Raw genomic sequence first — 20,017 nt, forward strand, 5'->3', positions numbered from 1 at the left:
CGGGGGACACCCCTGTGTAGCACGGCACTCCTTGCGCGCATCAGCACTGCGCATGGGCCAGCTCCACACGGGTCAAGGAGGCCCGGGGCTTGAACCGCGGACCTCCCATGTGGTAGACGGACGCCCTAACAACTGGGCCAAAGTCCGTTTCCCTAAGCGATGATCTTTGGATGTTTCCTGAGGAGGTGCGGAAGGTGCAACCTGGCTTCTCTTTGCAGCTTATAGTAAAATACCAGAGGAAAGGGATAAGTTAAGAATAAAATTCTTTTTTTTTTTAAAATTTCTTCCCTTCCCCACCCCATTGTCTGCTCTCTGTGTCCATTCGCTGTGTGTTCTTCTGTGTCTGCTTGTATTCTTGTCAGCGGCACCAGGAATTTGTGTTTCCTTCAGTTGCATCATCTTGCTGCATCAGCTCTCCTGTGTGTGGCGCCACTTCTGGGCAGGCTGTGCTTTTTTCGCATGGGATGGATCTCTTTGTGGGGTGCACTTCTTGTGCGTGGCGCTCCCCTATGCAAGGGACACCCCTGTGTGGCACAGCACTCCTTGCATGCATTAGCACTGCGCCTGGGCCAGCTCACCACACGGGTCAGGAGGCCCTGGGTTTGAACCCTGGACCTCCCATGTGTTAGGCGGATGCTCTATCAGTTGAGCCAAATCTGCTTCCTGAGAATAAAATTCTTTTTTTTAAAAAAGATTTATTATTTATTTATTTCTCTCCCCTTCCCCCCACCCAGTTGTCTGCTCTCTGTGTCCATTCACTGTGTGCTCTTCTGTGACCACTTCTATCCTTATCAGCGGTACTGGGAATCTGTGTTTCTTTTTGTTGCATCATCTTGTTGCTCTCCGTATGTGCGGCACCATTCTTGGGCAGGCTGTGCTTTCTTTCATGCTGGGCGGCTCTCCTTACGGGGCGCACTCCTTGCGCATGGGGCTCCCCTGCGTGGTAGGGCACTCCTTGTGCGCCTCCGCACTGCGCATGGGCCAGCTCCACACGGGTCAAGGAGGCCCGGGGTTTGAACCGCGGACTTCCCATGTGGTAGGCGGACGCCCTATCCATTGGACAAGTCTGCTTCCCAAGAATAAAATTCTTAAGCACAGAGAAACCAGCAACTGATGATTTTGAAATTCTCAGCCTTTCCAGACAGTGTGCTCTGAGGCTAGGGCCAGGAGTAGCTCTATCAGGGACCTCCCTGATCTTCTGGGAAGTGAGTCCCCAGAGAATAGGGTTACATGTGAGGGTTTAACTGAACAAAGAGGGTGTGGCTGAACTTGGGCCCAGTCAGACATCCTGTAGGAAGTCAGGATTAGAAATGCAGTTATCCAGGAAGGAGCTGAGGAAAGTCCTTTTAAACTGCATGCAAAGCTGCGTGCAAATTTTCCAACATTTCTATCTTGGAGTGCAAGGGACGGAGAAGGGATGAATTGAAGGAAGAATGACTTCAAGGGCAGAACCATGGAAGCAGGGGTGTGGACTGAAATGGGCAGGCCCACCACATGCCTGGGAAGTGTGGGCCCCCCGTGCTTGCCATCTGCCCATTGCTTGGAGGGGGCAGGGCTAGGCCTGCTTATGAAGAGTTCGACTGCTACCCCAGAGCTCAGACAGAGGGTGGTCTCTGCCCAGGTGTTTGGGGGGAGTTCTGCCTCCTCCCCACTGCTCAGAGAGGGTGGGGCATACACCCAGTTTTCAGGGAGATCATTGCCCCCATGCAAGGGCTTAGGGAGGGTGGGGCTGCTGCTCCAGCAGGCCCAGAGGAAAAGGTATTAATCCACAGGTGACTCAGACTTTAAGATCTAATGGAGTTTGCCCTGCTGGGGTTCGGACTTGTTTAGGCCCCATCACCCCTCTTTTTTCCCCAGTGTTTCCCTTCCTGAGTGGGAATATTTACCTTATGCTTGTCCCACTGTTAGCAGAAGGCTCTGGGTTCTGGGGTTCTAGGTTCTTGGCTTATGTCACATAAAAGAATTTAAGAACACCTCATAGGGTAGGCAAGGGAGTAAAGAGTTTCTTAGGAAACAAGAAAACTAGAAAAGTACACAGGCTGAGATGTAGACCCCAGGCGTGCTGCAGGGTGAGTTGCGTGTGCGGGGGCCCCAGCTGGCTTCTTAAAACTGTTCCTCCTCCCCCTTCGTAATGCTGGGGAGGCGCCCCAGCTGTTTGCTGCTCTGTTTGATTGCCTTATGTCAGCTCTCAGGGACCCACTGAGGAGGCCTGGTTGGGGTTATCCGGGACTTCTCCTTGACCCCAGAAAGAGTTCCAAATGGGAGCTCATGGCCAGGGTCTCGTGGAATCCCTCAGGAGGTTTCCCGGGTGGGGTCTCGAGGCCATATTTTCTGCCAGATCTGCCAGTATTCTCCTCTTTTCCCTATAATAATTAATCTATGTCACCACCATTTTATTTTGGAAGCATATAATGTGTTTTCTAGGTTTCAAGTCCACCAGACAGAGAGGGTTTTGCTCCAGAATAGATTTTGATGAGACTTTGTACTTAGTATTGTTATTGAAATGACTTAAAGCTTTTGGAATGTTGTCATGGAATGGATGTTTTTTGCATATGGGAAGAACATGTCTTTTTGGAGTTCAGAGGACAGACCATAGTAGGAAGAATTATGTACCCCAGCAAAAAAAATCTTAATCTTAATCCCATCCTGTGTTTGATCCCATCGTGTAAACAGGATCTCTTGTAGATGTTATTTTTAGTTAAGGTGCAGTCCAACTGAATAAGGTTGGGTCTTTTTTTTTTTTTTTAGGAGGCACTGGGGATTGAACCCAGGACCTCTTATATGGGAAGCAGGCACTCAACCACTGAGCTACACCTGAACCCCAGTGAGAGTTTGTTGGTTTGTTTTTGTTAGGTTTTAGGAGGTACTGGGGATCAAATCCAGCATGTACTATATGGGAGGCAGGTGCTCAACTACCTGAGCTACATCTGCTCCTGAGTTTGGGTCTTTTTTTTTTTTAAAGATTATTTATTTAATCCCTCCCCCCCCCCAGCCCGTTGTTTGTTCTCTGTGTCTATTTGCTGCGTCTTGCTGCGGCACAGCAAGTGTGGGCAGAGCCATTCCTGGGCAGGCTGCACTTTCTTTCATGCTGGGCCGCTCTCCTTACGGGGTGCACTCTTTGTGCGTGGGGCTCCCCTATGCGGGGACACCCCTGCATGGCAGGGCACTCCTTGCGCGCATCAGCACTGCGCATGGGCCAGCTCCACACGGGTCAAGGAGGCCCGGGGTTTGAACCGCGCACCTCCCATGTGGTAGACGGATGCCCTAACCACTGGGCCAAGTCCGTTTCCTGAGTTTGGGTCTTAATTCCGTTTACTGGAGTCCTTTATAAGGAGAGGAAAGTGAAAAACAATGAAAGAAAGCCGTGGGGAGGAGCCAGAGGCTGAAAGCAACAGAACCCAAAAGCAGAAGAGGAAGAACCAGAAGAGAAAGGAGAGGACATTGCCATGTGTTGTGGTTTGAAGCTACGTGTACCCCAGAAAAAGCAAGTTCTTAAATCAAATCCATTCTTGTGGTTGTAAGTTGATGATGCTACTTCAGTTAAGGCGTGACCCAACTCATTCAAGGTGGGACTTAATCCTCTTACTGGCATCCTTTGTAAATGAAATGAATACAAAGTGAGAAAGAGAAAGCCACAGAAGCAAGAAGCTGAAACAAATGAGAAGGGAGAGACCAGCAGGCGCTGCCATGTGTCTTGCCATGTGGCAGAGGAGCCAAGGATCGCTGGCAGCCAGTCTTCAAGAAGACAACATCACCTAGGTGATGCCTTGATTTGGACATTTTCTTGGCTTCAAACTGTAAGTAAATAAATTTCCATTATTTAAACTAACCCATTTCATGGTATCTGCTTTCAGCAGCCTAGGAACTAAAACACTGTGTGACAGGAAAGCCAAGGAACCCAAGGAGAACTTGCCAGTCAGAATACTGCTGACCTTCTAACCCCTGAAACTGAGCTGGTAAATTCCTGTTGTTAAGCCAACCCATTATATAGTATCTGTTTTAGCAGCCTGGAAACCAAGATACATTATATCTATCTATTTTCTAAACATTTGAGATTAGGTTTTATATATCATGTTCCTTAAAGACACAACACTTCCTTGTACATTTCCTAAGATAAGAACATTCCCTTATGTAACTCCCATAATTATAATTATCAAGGAGGTTGAGTTTTGTATAAAGATAGCAATGTTCTTATAATCCCTGGTTTAGCTTTAGTATTACAAGATTTAAAGAATTATAGCTCTAGTAGTTGGGAGACCATCACTAGTAATCACATGGTACAACATCAACCTTTAGGCAGATTTTTTTTTTTTAAGATTTATTTTATTTATTTATCCTCCCCCCCCCTTGCCACCTGCTTGCTGTCTGCTTTAGGCAGATTTTTTAATCTGTATTTTATAAATAAGACAGATAGGCTGGGCAAAGCTAAGAGTCTTGAGAAGGTCATAGAGGTATTGCCACTTAAGCCAAAGATATATTTTATTCTAATGAGAATTAGAAAACTATTGCTTTATAGAAGATACCATTTCTTTAGGTTTAGTGCAAAAAATAATAATTTTGTGCTTTGTTTCTAGACTATTTTGTCACTTTTTGGAAGTGAGTTTCCACACTTGTTTTGAAAGTGTTCCTGGAGTTCATTTTTTACAAATTCTCTGCTGTCAACATTATTGGGTTGCATGTTTCCTTAGTTTGTAGCATATTGTATTAATTTTTTCTTATAACCACATACATTTTACAGTAATCTTAGGTGTTGAAGTGCTTTTAATGTCTACTGGAGCTAGTGTTGGTGCCATTCCCTTCTGCTAGCGAAGACAGAGTTAAGCAGTATGTATGCCAGGTATCAACACTGGGGTTTTCTCTTGGGGGAAGTTTTTAAAGTACAAATTCAACTTCCTTAATAGATAATGGTTGTTCGTGTTACCTATTTCTTCTTGAGTAAGCTTTGGTAGTTTGTGTCTTTCAAATGATTTGCCCATTTTATCTAAGTTGTGAGTTTTATTGACATAAACTTATTTCCTTATTATACGTTAGTATCAGGGAAATCTGTACTGTTGTCTCCTGATACTGGTGATTTGTATATTCCTTTTGTTTCCCTGTTCAATCTAGTTAGAGCCTTATTGCAACTGATTTTTTGCAAGAATCAGCTTTGGTTTCATTGAATTTTTTTCATTGTTTTTGTTTTCTACTTCTATGCTTTCTGCTTTAATCTTTATATTTCCTTTCTTTTGCTTACTTGGGTTTAATATGCTCTTCTTTTTCTAGTTTCTTAAAGTAGAAGCTGAGAACATTGGTTTTGCTTTTCTAAATAGGTGTTCAGTGCTGTAAATTTCCTTCCAAGTTCTGCTTCAGCTTCAATCCATGGATTTTGACATGTTGTGTTTTTATTTTTCATTTCCCTAAAAATATTTTCTATTTTTCCTTTTAATTTCTTCTTTGATTCAAAGGTTATTTAGAAATGTGTTCTTTAGAGTCTATATATTTGGGGATTGTCCATATTACCTCCTGTTATTGAATTCTAATTTAAACCATGGTTAGAGAACATACTTTGTATGATTTGAATTGTATGTGGTCCCAAATAGAAAATGATATTATACAAAACCAGATAAAGAGATCACAAGAAAATAAAACTACAAACAAATATTCCTCATAATATAGATGAAAATACTTACCACAATTGTAGCAAATGGTATCTAACAATGTAGAATAAAGATCATATATCATGATTAAGTGGAATTTACCCCAGGAATTCAAGATTGGTATACTTTTCTAAAATTCATCAATGGAATTCAAAATATTAATATACTAAGAAAGAAAAAAACATACAATCATTCCAATAGATGCAAAAGAGACATTTGATAAAATCCAATAACCATTTCAGATGAAAACTCTCAGAGCCAAGGAATTGAATGGAACTTATTCAACCTGATAAAGAGAATCCACAAAAAAAAATCTATGGTTTTAAAGTTTACATATTCATTTTTAAGATTTATTTTTATTAATTTTTCCTCACCTCGTTGTTTGTACTCACTGTCTGCTTGTCTTCTTTTTAGGAGGCACCAGGAATGAGCCCGGGGCCTGCCATGTGGGAGGGCAGTGTGTAATTGCTTGAGGTGACCAATTGCGTCCTGTGTGTTATGTCTTTCATTGTGTTTCCTTGCTGTGTCTCTTGGTTGCATCATCTCACTGTGTCATCTTGTTGTATTAGCTTGCTGTCTTGCTCACCTTCTTTAGGCGGCAGTGGGAACTGGACCCAGGACCACACATGTGATAAGATGGACTCCAGCTGCTTGAGCCACATCTGCTTCTCTTAAAGTTTATCTTTAAAAGAAGAAAGATTACAATAAAAAAAAATGAACCTTCTATCTCAAGACAAACTAAAGAAGAGTAAACTACATGTAAAGAGAAAGAAAAGGAAGTAATAAAGATTAGAGTGGAAATAAATGAAATAGAGAATAGAAAAACAATAGAAGAAACCAACAAAAACCAATAGTTGGTTCTTTGAAAAGACCAACAAAAGTTAACTTACCTGGGGGAGCAGATGTGCCTCAAGCAGTTGGGTGCCCGCATGGGAGGTCCTGGGTTTGGTTCCCAGAGCCTCCTAAAGAAGATGAGAGACACAGAAAGCAGACATAGCAAGTGGAAACAATGAGTAGACAGGTGAGAGAGCCATCTCAGGGAGGGGGCGGTGGCCGAAGTTAACTAACCTTTAGCTAGACTGATAAAAACAAAAGGGAGAGAGAAAAGACTCCTGTCTCTAAATTAATAAGTGAAAGAGGGACTGTTACTGCTGACCTTACAAAAATGAAAAGGATTTTAAGAGAATACTATGAATTAACTGTATCCCAACAAATTAGATAACTTAGAGGAAATGGACAAATTCATGGAAAGACACAGATTACAAAAACTGACTCAAGAAGAAAGTGAAATTCTTAATAGACCTATACTAACTAAAGATATTGGATTAGTAGTTTAAAGACTTCTCAAAGAAAAGCCCATACTCAGATGGCTACAAAGGTGAATTCTACCAAACATTTAAGAAAGAATTAATACCCATTCTTCACAAACTTACTAAAAAATAAAAGAGGAAACATTTCTGAATGTTCTAAGAGGTCAGTTTTTACCTTGATGCTAAAAACAGAAAAAACCTTACAAGAAAGGAATATTTCTTATGCATATAGATGCAAAAAATCCTCAACAAAACACTAGCAAACTCATTGGTTTGCTATGTATATTACATTGCTAGTAATATAGCAATGATGTTATGTTCTTTTTTTTTTTTTTTAATTAATTTTTTTTATTGACTTTGTAATAATGTTACATTAAAAATATATATGTGAGGTCCCATTCATCCCCACCCCCCCCCACCCCCCCTCTCCCCCCCCATGATGTTATGTTCTGTCATAACATTAGCTGGATACAAGCTTAAGGAACAGAATCCTCAGAGTGTAAATTATAGCAAAAGCACCTAAAATATAAAAATGTCCATATTTCAACAAAAGGTTACAAAACATACAAAGAAATAGGAAATGATGGCCCAGGCAATGAGGATAATTAAACCATTAAGAAACACCAATGAGGGAAGCAGACTTAGGCCCAGTGGTTAGGGCGTCCGTCTACCACATGGGAGGTCCACAGTCCTAACCCCGGGTCTCCTTGACCCGTGTGGAGCTGGCCCACATGCAGTGCTGATGTGCGCAAGGAGTGCCCTGCCACACAGGGGTGTCCCCCACGTAGGGAAGCCCCACGCGCAAGGAGTGAGCCCCTTAAGGAGAGCCGCCCAGCGCGAAAGAAAGTGCAGCCTGCCCAGGAATGGCACCACCCACACGGAGAGCTGACACAACAAGATGATGCAGCAAAAATAGAAACACAGATTCCCGTGCCGCTGACAACAACAGAAGCGGACAAAGAAGACAACACAGCAAATAGCACAGAGAACAGACAACAGAGGTGGGGGGCGGTGGGGAAGGGGAGAGAAATAAATAAATAAATGAATCTTTAAAAAAAAAAGAACTAAAACTGTAAAACATTTCCAGGAAAACATAAATCACTGTGACTGTGGGCAAGAGAAAGCTTTCTTAGATATGTTATAAAAAGTACAAGGAACCAAAGAGAAAAGAAAGAAATTGGATTTCATCAAAATTAAAATCTTTTTTTTTTAAGATTTATTTTTTATTTATTTCTCTCCCCTCCCTCCCCCAGTTGTCTGCTCTCTGTGTCCATTCATTGTGTGTTCTTCAGTAGGAATCTGTGTCTCTTTTTGTTGCGTCATCTTGCTGCGCCAGCTCTCCGTGGGTACAGCAACCATTCCTGGGCAGGCTGCACTTTCTTTTGCGCTGGGCGGCTCTCCTTACGGGTTGCACTCCTTGTGCTTGGGGCTCCCCTACGCAAGGACACTCCTGTGTGGCACCGCACTCCTTATGCTCATAAGCGCTGCACGTGGGCCAGCTGCACATGGGTCAAGGAGGCCCGGGGTTTGAACTTTGGACCTCCCATGTGGTGGACGGATGCCCTATCCATTGGGCCAAATCCGCTTCCCAAAATTAAAATCTTTTTTGCTTCAAAGGACACTATCGAGGAAGTGAGAAGACCATCAAAAGTGCCCGGAGAGGCACGGCTTCCCCCATTGACCCCTGGGGTTCCTGCAGTGAGGGTCAGGGCATCCAGGCTGCCATCCTCCGGGCTCAAGGGAAAAGCAAGGGTGCCAAAGGGTGAGAGGGGTTCTGAGCTGCTTTCAGGTCCAGCCAGCCTCTCCTCCTCTTCAGCCCTGCCTATGGGCATCCTGCCTGGGTGCCTTGGGCCTCTCTTGGTGCTGTTCTCAGACCAGGATCCAGGACTTGGCAGGGAATCACCGGCCAGGGCTTTAGGGGAGGAGGGGGCCTGGATGGAGCCTCACTGTGTACAGATCTCAGTATTGTGAGCAAGCTGAAGGACCTTGAGATAATAACTTCCTGACAATACCTCCCTGACTAATTTCCTTGCCATACAAAGGATATAGTTTTGAAGAAGAAGAATTGGGAAAGAGAGGGAGAGGAGGAGAAAGAAAAGAGGAAGTGGGAGAAACGGGCGAAAAAGGAGGAGGGCTTGGTTTTGGTTTTCTAAAGCACTGGTTCTCAAAGGGGGGTCCCCAAATCAGCAGCATTATCATCTCCTGGAAACTTGTTAGAAATGCAGATTCTCAGGTCCCACCTAAACCTAATGAATCAGACATGGCGGATGAAGTCCAGGAATCAGTATTAACAAATACTTTGTCATGATGCATATTCAAGTCTTGAGAACCACTGTTCGAAGGGTATGTCTAATCTTCCAATTCTAAACCCCTGCCTCCCCTGAGCCTTGTCGCTGTGGGGCCAGTGGCAGGATGTTGCAAGTGAGGGCTTGGACTGGCGTGAATCAGGGGGATGGCCTGGTGTAGAGACCTGGGGAGGAGCTTTTTTACCGTCCCCAAGCAGGAGAATAGAGACCAGCTTTGGAGAGCTCCTGGGCAGACATCAGAACCCTGGGAATACTGGAAAAGGGGACCCAGGGAGGTGGGCCCTGCAGGGATGAGGTCAGTAAAGCTGGTTTCCTTGCCCCGCAGAGAGCAGAAGAACTGCTGGAAGAGGCATATGACAACTTAAGCAAGACTGTATATAGGAGCACTTAGAGAGATTCAAGTAGTGTACCAAAAAATACTTTTGGGAACTGAAAAACATTATTCTCAACTAAAAAATTCAGTGTGTGTATTAAAAGAGGGTGGCCACTGCTGAGACTCAAATTAGTGGCTTGGAAACCCAAGTGGAAAAAATATCTCAAAGCACAGAGCTAATAATACAAAGAGATGGAAATTATAAGGAAAATATGAGACTTGGAGAATAGATCCAGTTGTCCTAACATTCAAATAATTAGTTCCAAAAAGATGAAAAGGAATAAATGGAGGAGAAGCAAGAAAGAACAGAGAAATATTTTGCTGACCTGAAGAAAGATCTGAGTTTTCAGACTGGAAGGGCACAGAAAGATAGAACAAGTTATGTATCTAGCCATGAATGTGTTTGTGGATGGGAAGACTCAAAAGACTCAGTTTTAAGATATCAGTTCTACCCAAATTGATCTGTAGAGTCAATGCAATCCCAATCAATCAATATCTCAGTGGACTTTTTTTTTCTCTTTAGATATTGGCTAGCTGATTCTAAAATTCATATGGAAATTCAATGGCCTCAAAAAATCAAAACAACTTTGAAAAAAGAGGGAGGTGGTTGGACAATTTATACTATCTGTTTTTCAAGACTTATTATAAAGTTACAATCAAGATAGTGTGGTATTGATATAAAGAAAGACAAATCAGTGGAACAGCACAGAGAGTCGTGAACAGATCTACAGTTGCAAAGGCAATTCAATGGAGAAAGTGCTACAACACTTGGGTGCACACACACAAATGAAACTTCATACATATCTCGTACCATTTGCCAAACTTAACTCAAAATAAATGTAAAACTCCAAATCTGTAAAACTTCTGGAGGGAAGTGGATGTGGCTCAAGCAGCTGGGCTCCCGCCCACCACATGGGAGGTCCCAAGTTCAGTTCCTGGTGCCTCCTAAAAAAGAAAGCAAGAGAGCTTGCGAACGATGGGCTGTCCTGGTGAGCTGACACGAGTGAGATGATGCAACCAAGAAACAGCAAGGAAACACAATGAGAGACACAACAAACACAATGAGATGGCCCGGTGCCTCCTAAAAAAAGACATGCAAACATCGAGGGGAAGAGAAATAAATAAAAATGAAATAAAAAAAAAAAGAAAAAATAACTTCTGGAATAAAACATAAGAGAAAATCTTTGTGAACTTGAGTTAGGCAGATTTTTTTAGATACAACACTAAAACCATGATCCATAAAAGAAAACAGTCGATAAGTTGGATTTAATCACAATTAAAAACTTCTGCTCTGTTAAAGAAATAATAAGACAAATCACAGACTGGGATAAAATATTTGCAAATCACCTATCTGACTAAGGACTGGTATGTAGAATATATAAAGAACACTCAAAATGCAATAAGGGAAGTGGATTTGGCCCAAGGGATAGAGCATCTGCCTACCACATGGGAGGTCCAAGGTTCAAACCCAGGGCCTCCTGACCCGTGTGATGAGCTGGCCCATGCGCAGTGCTGATGCGCGCAAGGAGTGCCCTGCCACGTAGAGGTGCCCCTGTGTACGGGAGCCCCACGCACAAAGAGTGCACCCCATTAGAGCCGCCCAGCATGAAAAAAGTGCAGTCTGCCAAGGAATGGCGCTGCACACACGGAGAGCTGATGCAGCAAGATGACGCAACAAAACAAGACAGATTCCGGGTGCCGCTGACAAGAATACCAGGGGACTCAGAAGAACACACAGCGAATGGACACAGAAAGCAGATATCTGGGGCGGGGCGGGGGGGGGGGAAATAGAAATAAACAAAAAATAAATCTTAATAAAAAAATGCAATAATAAGAAAATAAAAAACCCAATTAAAAAGGGCAAAAGGTTTGAAAAGACATTTCATCAAAGAAGATAAACTGAAAGTAAATAAATACATGAAAAGATGTGGAGCCTCATTTGTCATTATGAAAATGCAAGTGAAAACCACAATGAGATACTACTACAAATGGCTCAAACTGAAAGGACTGACCATACCAACTGGAACTCATAAACTGCTGGTGGAAATTTATAATCATACAAACTCTTTGAAAAACACTTGGCAGTTTCTGCAAAAGTTAAACATACACCTACCACATGATTCAACCATTCCTAAATACTAACCGAGGAAAAATGAAAACATATGTTCACACAAAGACTTATACCTAAATGTTCCTAGCAACTTTATTTTTAATAGTCTCAAACCAGACACAACCCAAATGTCGATTTACAGCCAAACTGATAAAGCAATTGAGATACAATGAAATACTACAAAGTAATAAAAAGGAATGAATGTAATAACATGAATGAATTTCAAAATAATTATGCTGAAGAAAGAAGCCAAATAAAAAACAATACATGTTGTTTGATCCCAATTATATAAAATTCTAAAAAATGCAAACTAACCTAAGATGACAGAAAGTAGATAAGTGGTTGCCTGGGGATGATGGGGTGGGGTGGGGCCTGGACAAGGGGAAAAGATTACAAAGGGACAGGAGGAAACTTTTGGGGGTAATGGATATATTCATTATCATAATTATGGTGATGGCTTCACAGTTATATACATATGTCAAAACTTATTAAATGTACACTTAAAATGTGTGCAGTTTATTGTATACCAATTATATCTCAATAAAACTGTTAAAAATTATTACTTGATAGAAGTAATTATTATTATAGTAGTAATTATTACTTGATAACCTATATATATGCACATGTATTGTCAAACCAATTTTGAAAAGAACTATCACAGTTATTTCTACAATCTTGCTGTGCTTAAATGCACCCTTCATGTTACATGGCGAGCATTAGCCCTGAGGTTTGTTATCCATACCCTTTACGCTTGTGGATGACGCAAATGGCAGCCAACGTGTATTCCTTCATTTCCTCACGGCCATAAGGAAGAGGCCAACAGTGATTTTAAAAATAGGTTCAGATTACCTTAAACTTCACGTGGAAGAATTTCTGCCTAAGAATATAAAATATATGTGAAAAAGAAAAATTCCAGATTGCAGAACATTTTCTAAAGCCACTGTAATTAAACATCATCGCCTTTCAGTGGTGTAGTAGGTTGAAGCCCCCGAGAAGGTATGTCCACGTCCTAACTGCCGGAAGCTGTGACTGTGACGTTCTTTGGAAACAGAGTCTTTGTAGATGTAATTTGGTTAAGGATCTCAAGATGACATGACCCTGGATTACAGTGGGCCTAAATCCAATGACAAGTGTCTCTGAATACAAATAATCAGTCTCAAGATATACAAATAATCATTTACATCAAAAGATACCATCAAGAAAATTTAAAAAGCAAGGCAGAAAATAGGGAAAAATATTTGCACTGTATATATCTGATAAAGGAATCATAACCAGGATATATATGTAACTCCTACAAATAACAGAAAGAAAAACAACTCACTTTTTTAAATGTTAAAAGACTTCACTAGATTCTTGACCAAAGAAGACTTATCAGCAGTCAATAAGCACATGAAAAATGTTCAATATCATTAATCATCAGGGAAAGGCAACTTAAAATCATACCTCACTAGAACGGCTAAAATAAAAAGAATTGACAAAATCAAACATTGGAGAGGAGTCCTGAGGCCAACCAGAATTCTCAAACTTACTATTGTAAGTGTAAAATGTACAACCACATTGGAAAATGGTTTGCAGCTTCTGGTAAAGTTAAACATGCATCAAGGGAAGCAGACTTGGCCCAGTGGTTAGGGCGTCCGCCTACCACATGGGAGGTCCACGGTTCAAACCCCGGGCCTCCTTGATCCACGTGGAGCTGGCCCATGCGCAGTGCTGATGCGCACAAGGAGTGCCCTGCCACGCAGGGGTGTACCCTGCATTGGGGTGCCCCACGTGCAAGGAGTGCGCCCCGTAAGGAGAGCCGCCCAGCGTGAAAGAAAGTTCAGCCTGCCCAGGGGTGGTGCCACACACAGAGAGCTGACACGACAAGATGACACAACAAAAAAAGACACAGATTCCTTGTGCTGCTGACAAGGATAGAAGCGGGCGCGGAAGAATACACAGCGAATGGACACAGAGAGCAGACAACTGGGGTGGGGGAGAAGGGGAGAGAATTAAATAAAATTAAATCTTAAAAACAAAACAAAACAAAAACAAAAAACATGCGTTAAATCTATGATCCAGTAATTCTTCTCCTGGGTATTTACCCAAAAGAAATGAAAAAAATCTATCAACAAAAGACCTATATGCTAATCGTCATAGCAGCCTTATTCATAATAACCCTAAACTGGGAACAACCCAAATGTCCGTCAAAGGGTGAAATGAATTGTGGCATATTCACACAGTGGAGCACTCTGCAATAAAAAGGTACAAACATGCAAAACACGGATTAATCTAAAAAATGTTATATTGCGTGAAAGAAGCCATTTGCAAAGGAGTACGTATTATATTCAAATGAAATTGTAGAACAGAAAAACTAGTTTATGGTGGTAGATATCAGAAAGTAGTTTCCTCTGGTTGCGCTTTGACTGGGAAGGGGCGTGAGGGAGATTCCTGGGGGCATGAGAATGCTCTGTATCACATTTTGGGCGGTGGTTATGGGTGTATACAAAACTCATTGAACTAAACACTTAAGATTTGTACATTTTATTGTGTTAAAAAAAGATTAAATTAATAGATGGAGTAGAAACCCAAAGATTTAAAGAAACTTAACTCTTAATGGTTACAGAGTTTCTGTTCGGGGAGATGAAAAAGTTAGGTAATGGATTCTAGTGATGTTGACACAACATTGTGACTGTAATTAACACCACTGGATAGTATACTGCAAAGTGGCTAAAATGGGAACTATCATGTTGTATATATGTTACCACAATAAAACTTTAAAAAATACAATCTACTCACACACTCACATGAAACTTAACTATTTGCAATTTGGATCCTGATTCAAACAGGCAAACTAAAAATATATGAGACAATTGGAAATGTGAACATTGATTATTTGATGATATAAACAACTTATTGTTAGTTTTTGTAGATGTGGTTATGTTTAAAAAATAAAGCTTGGGAAATGACAAAATTATAGAAATAGAGAACAGATGAGAGGTTGCCAAGGGTTCGGGAGGAGTGGAAATGAAGTAGGTGTGGCTATGGAAGACCACCATGAGGGCACGTTGTGGTGACGCACATGTCCTGTGTGTTGACTATATTGAGTGTATATTGACTGTATGCAATAATATCCTGGTTGTGATTTTGTTTCCAATTGCATATAGTTTTGCAAGACGTTACCATTGGGGGAAACCAGGTAAAGTGTCCCCTGGGATCTCTTTGTATTGTTTCTTGCAACTGCATGTGAACCTATAACTACCTCAAAATAAAGAGCTTAATTAAAAATGAAATAAAATAAAAATTTAAATGTTTGGTAGTTAGTTAAAATAAGCCCATAAACTAAAAATCAAAATATTAAATACAAATGGTCAGTGCACATAGGAAAATATATTCAGTTTTTAAAAGTAATAATCATAATGCAAAATAAAAACAGTTGTTAGACATAATGTTCTGCCTATCATATTGGCAAAACTTAAAAAGTCACCAAAACTCAGTGTAGCAGTTTGGTATTATTTATGAATTCCAAAAATAGATACTGGATTATGTTTGTGAACTGGTCGATTCTTCTGAGTGGATTACATTGTACTGGAGACATATATATATACATGAGGATGGTCATCATAGAATCATTTATAAGAGCAAAATGTTGGAAACAATGGAGATGTATGTAATTAGTTAAAGAAATTATAGTATATATAGGCAATGTAGTAGCATGCAGTCATTAAAAATAATGCGAGTTTTCTGTGTTGAAATGAAAACATGTCCTCGACATACTGTTGAACTGAAAAGAAGAAAGAGGGTGAAAAACAGTATTTGTATCTGCAATAAGGAGTCTGACTCCTTTTTTTTTTGCTGTTGTTGCTAGATTGCTCACAGCTTTTAAGCTTCACCCCTCCCTTTTTTCCTTCTACCCCCATCTGGAAAAGCTGATAAGAAAGCCTGGGTGCTCCTTCCTTTGGGGCCAGTGGGAAATTCAGTCTTTCTGTGAGAAACCTCAGCCTGGCTTCACACCCTAAAAACTGCCAGCCAGCCCAGTCAAGATGGTTAAGAGAGATGCTCAGGGCTCCATCTCCACACAGAAGCTTTGAACACCTAGCAAGAACTGGTAGAACCATCTTTCTAAAAGCTGCAGAAAACAGTTAAAGGACTGCAGTAACAGTGTGAGCTCCAAATCAAGAAAAAGACAACTCAAAAGCAGCAGGCTGTCATGCTGCCCTGGCTGCCCCTCCCCCAACCCTTCACTGACAGTTAATCTACAAATACTGGGAAAGCTGTTTTCTTTTTTTTCCTTTTTCCTTTTTTTTTTTTTTTTTGTGAGCTCCTGACATTCAAGGAAACACTAGCTGGATACAAACTTAAGGAACAGATACCTCGGAGTCTAAATTCCAGTGATAACATGCTAAAATATAAAAATATCCAGGTATCAACAAAATATTGCAAATATACGAAGAAACAGAAAGTGATGGCCCAGTCAAAGGAAAAGATTACAACATTAGAAACTATCAAAGAGGAGGACCAGACCTGGGACATTCCAGACAAAGACTTTTAAAAAATGTTCCTAAATATGCTCAAAGAGCTAACCGAAAACATGGGAAAAAACTAAAGGCAATCAGGAAAACAATAGATGAACACAAAGAGAATATCAGTAGAGTGATAGAAATTATGAAAAGGAACCAAACAGAGCTGAAGACCACAGTAACAAATTAAAAATTCCCAAGAGGGGTTCATCAGCAGATTGGGGCTGGCAGAAGAAAGAATTAGTGAGCTTGAAGATAAGACAAGTGAAATCATCCAGTGTGAGGAGCAGAAAGAAGAAAAAATGAAAAAATAGTGACCAGAGCCTGAGGAACTTGGGGGACACTATCAAGCATACCAACAAATGCACTGTGGGGGTCCCAGAAAGGGAGGGGGGGACTACTCCAAGAAATAATGGCTGAAAACCTCAAATTTAATGAAAGACATGAATGTAGACATCCAAGATGCTCAATAATTACCAAGTAAGAAAAACCTAAATAGATCCCCCTGTACCATGTTATAATCAAACTGTCAAATATGAAAGATAATGAGAAAATTCTGAAAGCCACAAGAGAGAAGCAACGTGTCATGTACAAGGGAGCCGCAATAAGATTAATTGCCAATATCTTATCAGAAATCATGGAGCCAAAAGGCAGTGGGAAGAAGTGCTGAAAGCAAAAAAATTCTAATCAAGAATTCTTTAACTGGCAAAACTGGCTTTCAAAAATGAGGGAGAGATTAAGACATTGCCAGATAAACAAAAGTTTAGCAAGTTCATCACCGCTAGATGGATCCTTTGAGAGATGCTAAAGAGAGTTCTGCAGGTTGAAAGGAAAGGGCACTAGACAACTGACTGAAGCCACATGAAAACTGAAGATCTCCAGCGAGGGTAATAACATGGGTAAATATAAATGCTAGTACCATTGTCTTTTTTTGGTTTTAAATTCTACTTTTTACTTCTTCAAGATGAAAAACGCAAATCATAAATTGAAAAGATAAAGGAATGGTTTTGGACTCATGTATCAATATGTAATTTGTGACAAGAACTAAATAAAGGTGGGGGGATGGAGAGATATAGAAGCATAAGTTGAGTTCTTATCAAAGCAAATGAGATTGCTATAAATTCAAGATATTAAATTTAAACCCCATGGTAGCCACAAGAAAATATCAGAAAATATGCAAACTCATAGAGACAGAGAGTGGAGTACAGGCTATCAGGAGTGGAGAGCTAGGGAAAATGAGTATGGGGTTTCTGTGTGGGGTATAGAGTGAGGTCTAGTAATGGATGGTGGTGAGGGTGCTGCAACATCGAGAATGTGATCAGTCCCACGAATGGTGTGCTTGGGAGGGCTTGGGATGGGAAGACTTACGCTGTATGTGTGTTTCCACAACTAAAAAGAATGAAAGGAAGGAAAGGAGGAAGAAGGAGCCACTAAAGAGACAATGACAAATAAATGCAGTACACGAAACTGGATGGGATCTGGGAATGGAACAGAAAAAGCTAAAGTAGATGCATGGATGGATGGAAGGGTGTTACTAGATGGACAGATAGATGGACAGATGATAAATGAGTAGATGGAATGGTACGACAGAGGTGGCAGAATGTTGAAGGTGGTGGATCTGGGTCTTTGTGGGGTGGGGGAATGTTGGAGTCCTTCTGTATGGAGTTTGTATTATTTTTTGCAATGGGCCTGTAAGTTTGAACTTTTTTCGAAATAAAAAGTTAAAAAAAACAAACAACTCCCAGACAGTCTCTTTCCTTGCTCTTTACTTGCTATGTGAGTAATAAATCTTTTCAGACCTCCTTGGTATGTTTTGGCAGCATCAGTCTTGATGTCCAAACCAGATTTTGGGTGGGGGCCCATCCTGTCTCTTAGAGTGGCCACAATAGTAGCACATAATCCCATTTATGTAACTTCGTGACCATGTACAGAGACTGGCAGTTGTTCCCTTCCTTTTATCTCCTCCTTCCTTTGGTATTAGCCCCCTGCCTGTATTTTAGCTGAGCCCGTGGCCTCTTAGAATACAGACTGTGGGGAGCTGGTGTAGCTCAATGAGTGAGCACCTGCTTTACATGTATGAGGTCCTGCCTCACATTCCTTGGTGCCTCCTAAAAAACAAACAAAGAAACAAAAAGACTATGTTTCCTAGCCTAGTCTCCCTTGCATCTAGGTGTTGCCACGTAACCATCAATGGGATGTAATAGAAAGTGGTGATTTCACCTTCCAGGAGAGGAGGTATGTGCTTCTTTCCCCCTTTCCTCCTTCCTGAACCTGGAAGGAAGCTGGAGCAGCCATTTGTACCATGCGGAAGCCTTGGAAAAGGAAGTCATATACAATAAGTCGACAAGACAGAGGGGCCTAGATCCCCAGGGGGAGCGGAGCCACTTTAGCAGCCCTGCCCTGCCTACAGAGGGATTCTAATCTATAAAGAAAAGACAGTTCTCTTTCAGGCTTCCCAGGACTTGAGCTGCACCTAAGCCTAACTAATACAATGGATATCATGTAGATATGCCTAGAAGAATTAGCACTAAAATGTTAAGTTTGATCTATAGGGGTGGAATTTGGGGAGAGGGGTGTGTTATTTTCTTAACCTTTTTTTCTGCTCTTTCTATAAACATGTATTAAGTACAACTAATATAAAGTTTCCACCTGGAAAGACTGTTTCTCAGCTTTAGGCAGGTACTTCTGTGTTCACCAATCCGGGCTCCAGGAGTTCCAGGAGCTACTGGAGCTGGCAGCCCCAATCCCCTATTGCTGCGCCCCTCTCCCAAGGGCAGGCTCCTTGGGCTGTCGCATTGTGGGGCTGACGCTAGAGCCTCTACTTACCTTCTACACACCCCCTGAGCAGCCACCTCGGCCTGGTCTAGGTTGGGGTGACAAGCAGTGTGTGAAGGTGTGAGTAACCTCTGTGGCCCCAAGATAGAAGAGAAGAGCCAGGGAGCCTGTGGGTTCAAGCGTCAGTAGAAGCCGCCTCCAGAAGTGAAGAATGAATGGAGGATTGAGGTCTAGCTGGAGAGCCCAGGCGGGGTGGGGGAATGAAGGGAAGGGTTAGGGGGCTCCAGGGAAACCTGGTGCTTGTTCTTAGGATGCCCTTTCTGGCTCTACCCCATTGTGGATTGAATAGTGTCCTCCAAAACTATGTTGAAGTCCTAACCCCCAGTGCTTCAGAATGCAGCCTTTTTTGGAAAAAGGATTGTTGCAGATGTGATTAGTTAAATTAAGACGCGGTCACCCTGGAGTCAGGTGGGCCCTTTACCCACTATGACTGGTGTTTTCTAGGAAGAGAAGAGGATACCAGAGACACAGGGAGAGGCCAGTCACGTAAAGATGGAGGCAGAGATTGGAGCAAGCACGTACCGGCCAAGGAACGCCAAGGGTTGCCCGCAGATACCGGAGGCTGGGAGGCAAGGGAGAGTTTCCCCCACAGGTTTCAGAGAGAGCAAGTCCTGCCGACACCTCGGTTTGGGACTCCTGGCCTCCAGAACTGTGAGAGGATGCACTTTTTTTTCTTTCTTTCAGATTCCAAACTCTATTTTATTTACCTTTCACCATTATGGACTCAGGAATATCATTGAAATGATGGCAAAAAATTGTTTCAAGGCTGGTATTTTTCTTGTGAGTTCTAATCACATGTAAAGAATAATAGATTGATTTCATCCTATTAACATTTCGTATTTTATTTATTTTAACTATGCTGTTACTTCATCTACATAAATTCTTTTATCTCAACCTCCCTTCAGCTAATGTTCATCTCAACTCCTTCCCTCATGAATCTTTTTTTTC

At 41.7% G+C, this 20,017-nt stretch overlaps 1 long non-coding RNA gene across 1 annotated transcript; it reads left to right on the forward strand.

Annotated features, from left to right (window-relative positions):
• The first annotated feature begins 1,996 nt into the window (after positions 1-1,996).
• Positions 1,997-19,899, forward strand: LOC131280583 (uncharacterized). Its single transcript, XR_009188229.1, has 2 exons — positions 1,997-2,069; positions 19,514-19,899. It is a non-coding gene; the product is annotated as an uncharacterized lncRNA (long non-coding RNA).
• The last annotated feature ends 118 nt before the right edge of the window (positions 19,900-20,017 follow it).

This window comes from Dasypus novemcinctus, chromosome 12 (genome assembly GCF_030445035.2).
Source record: "Dasypus novemcinctus isolate mDasNov1 chromosome 12, mDasNov1.1.hap2, whole genome shotgun sequence".
Lineage (NCBI taxonomy): Eukaryota > Metazoa > Chordata > Mammalia > Cingulata > Dasypodidae > Dasypus > Dasypus novemcinctus.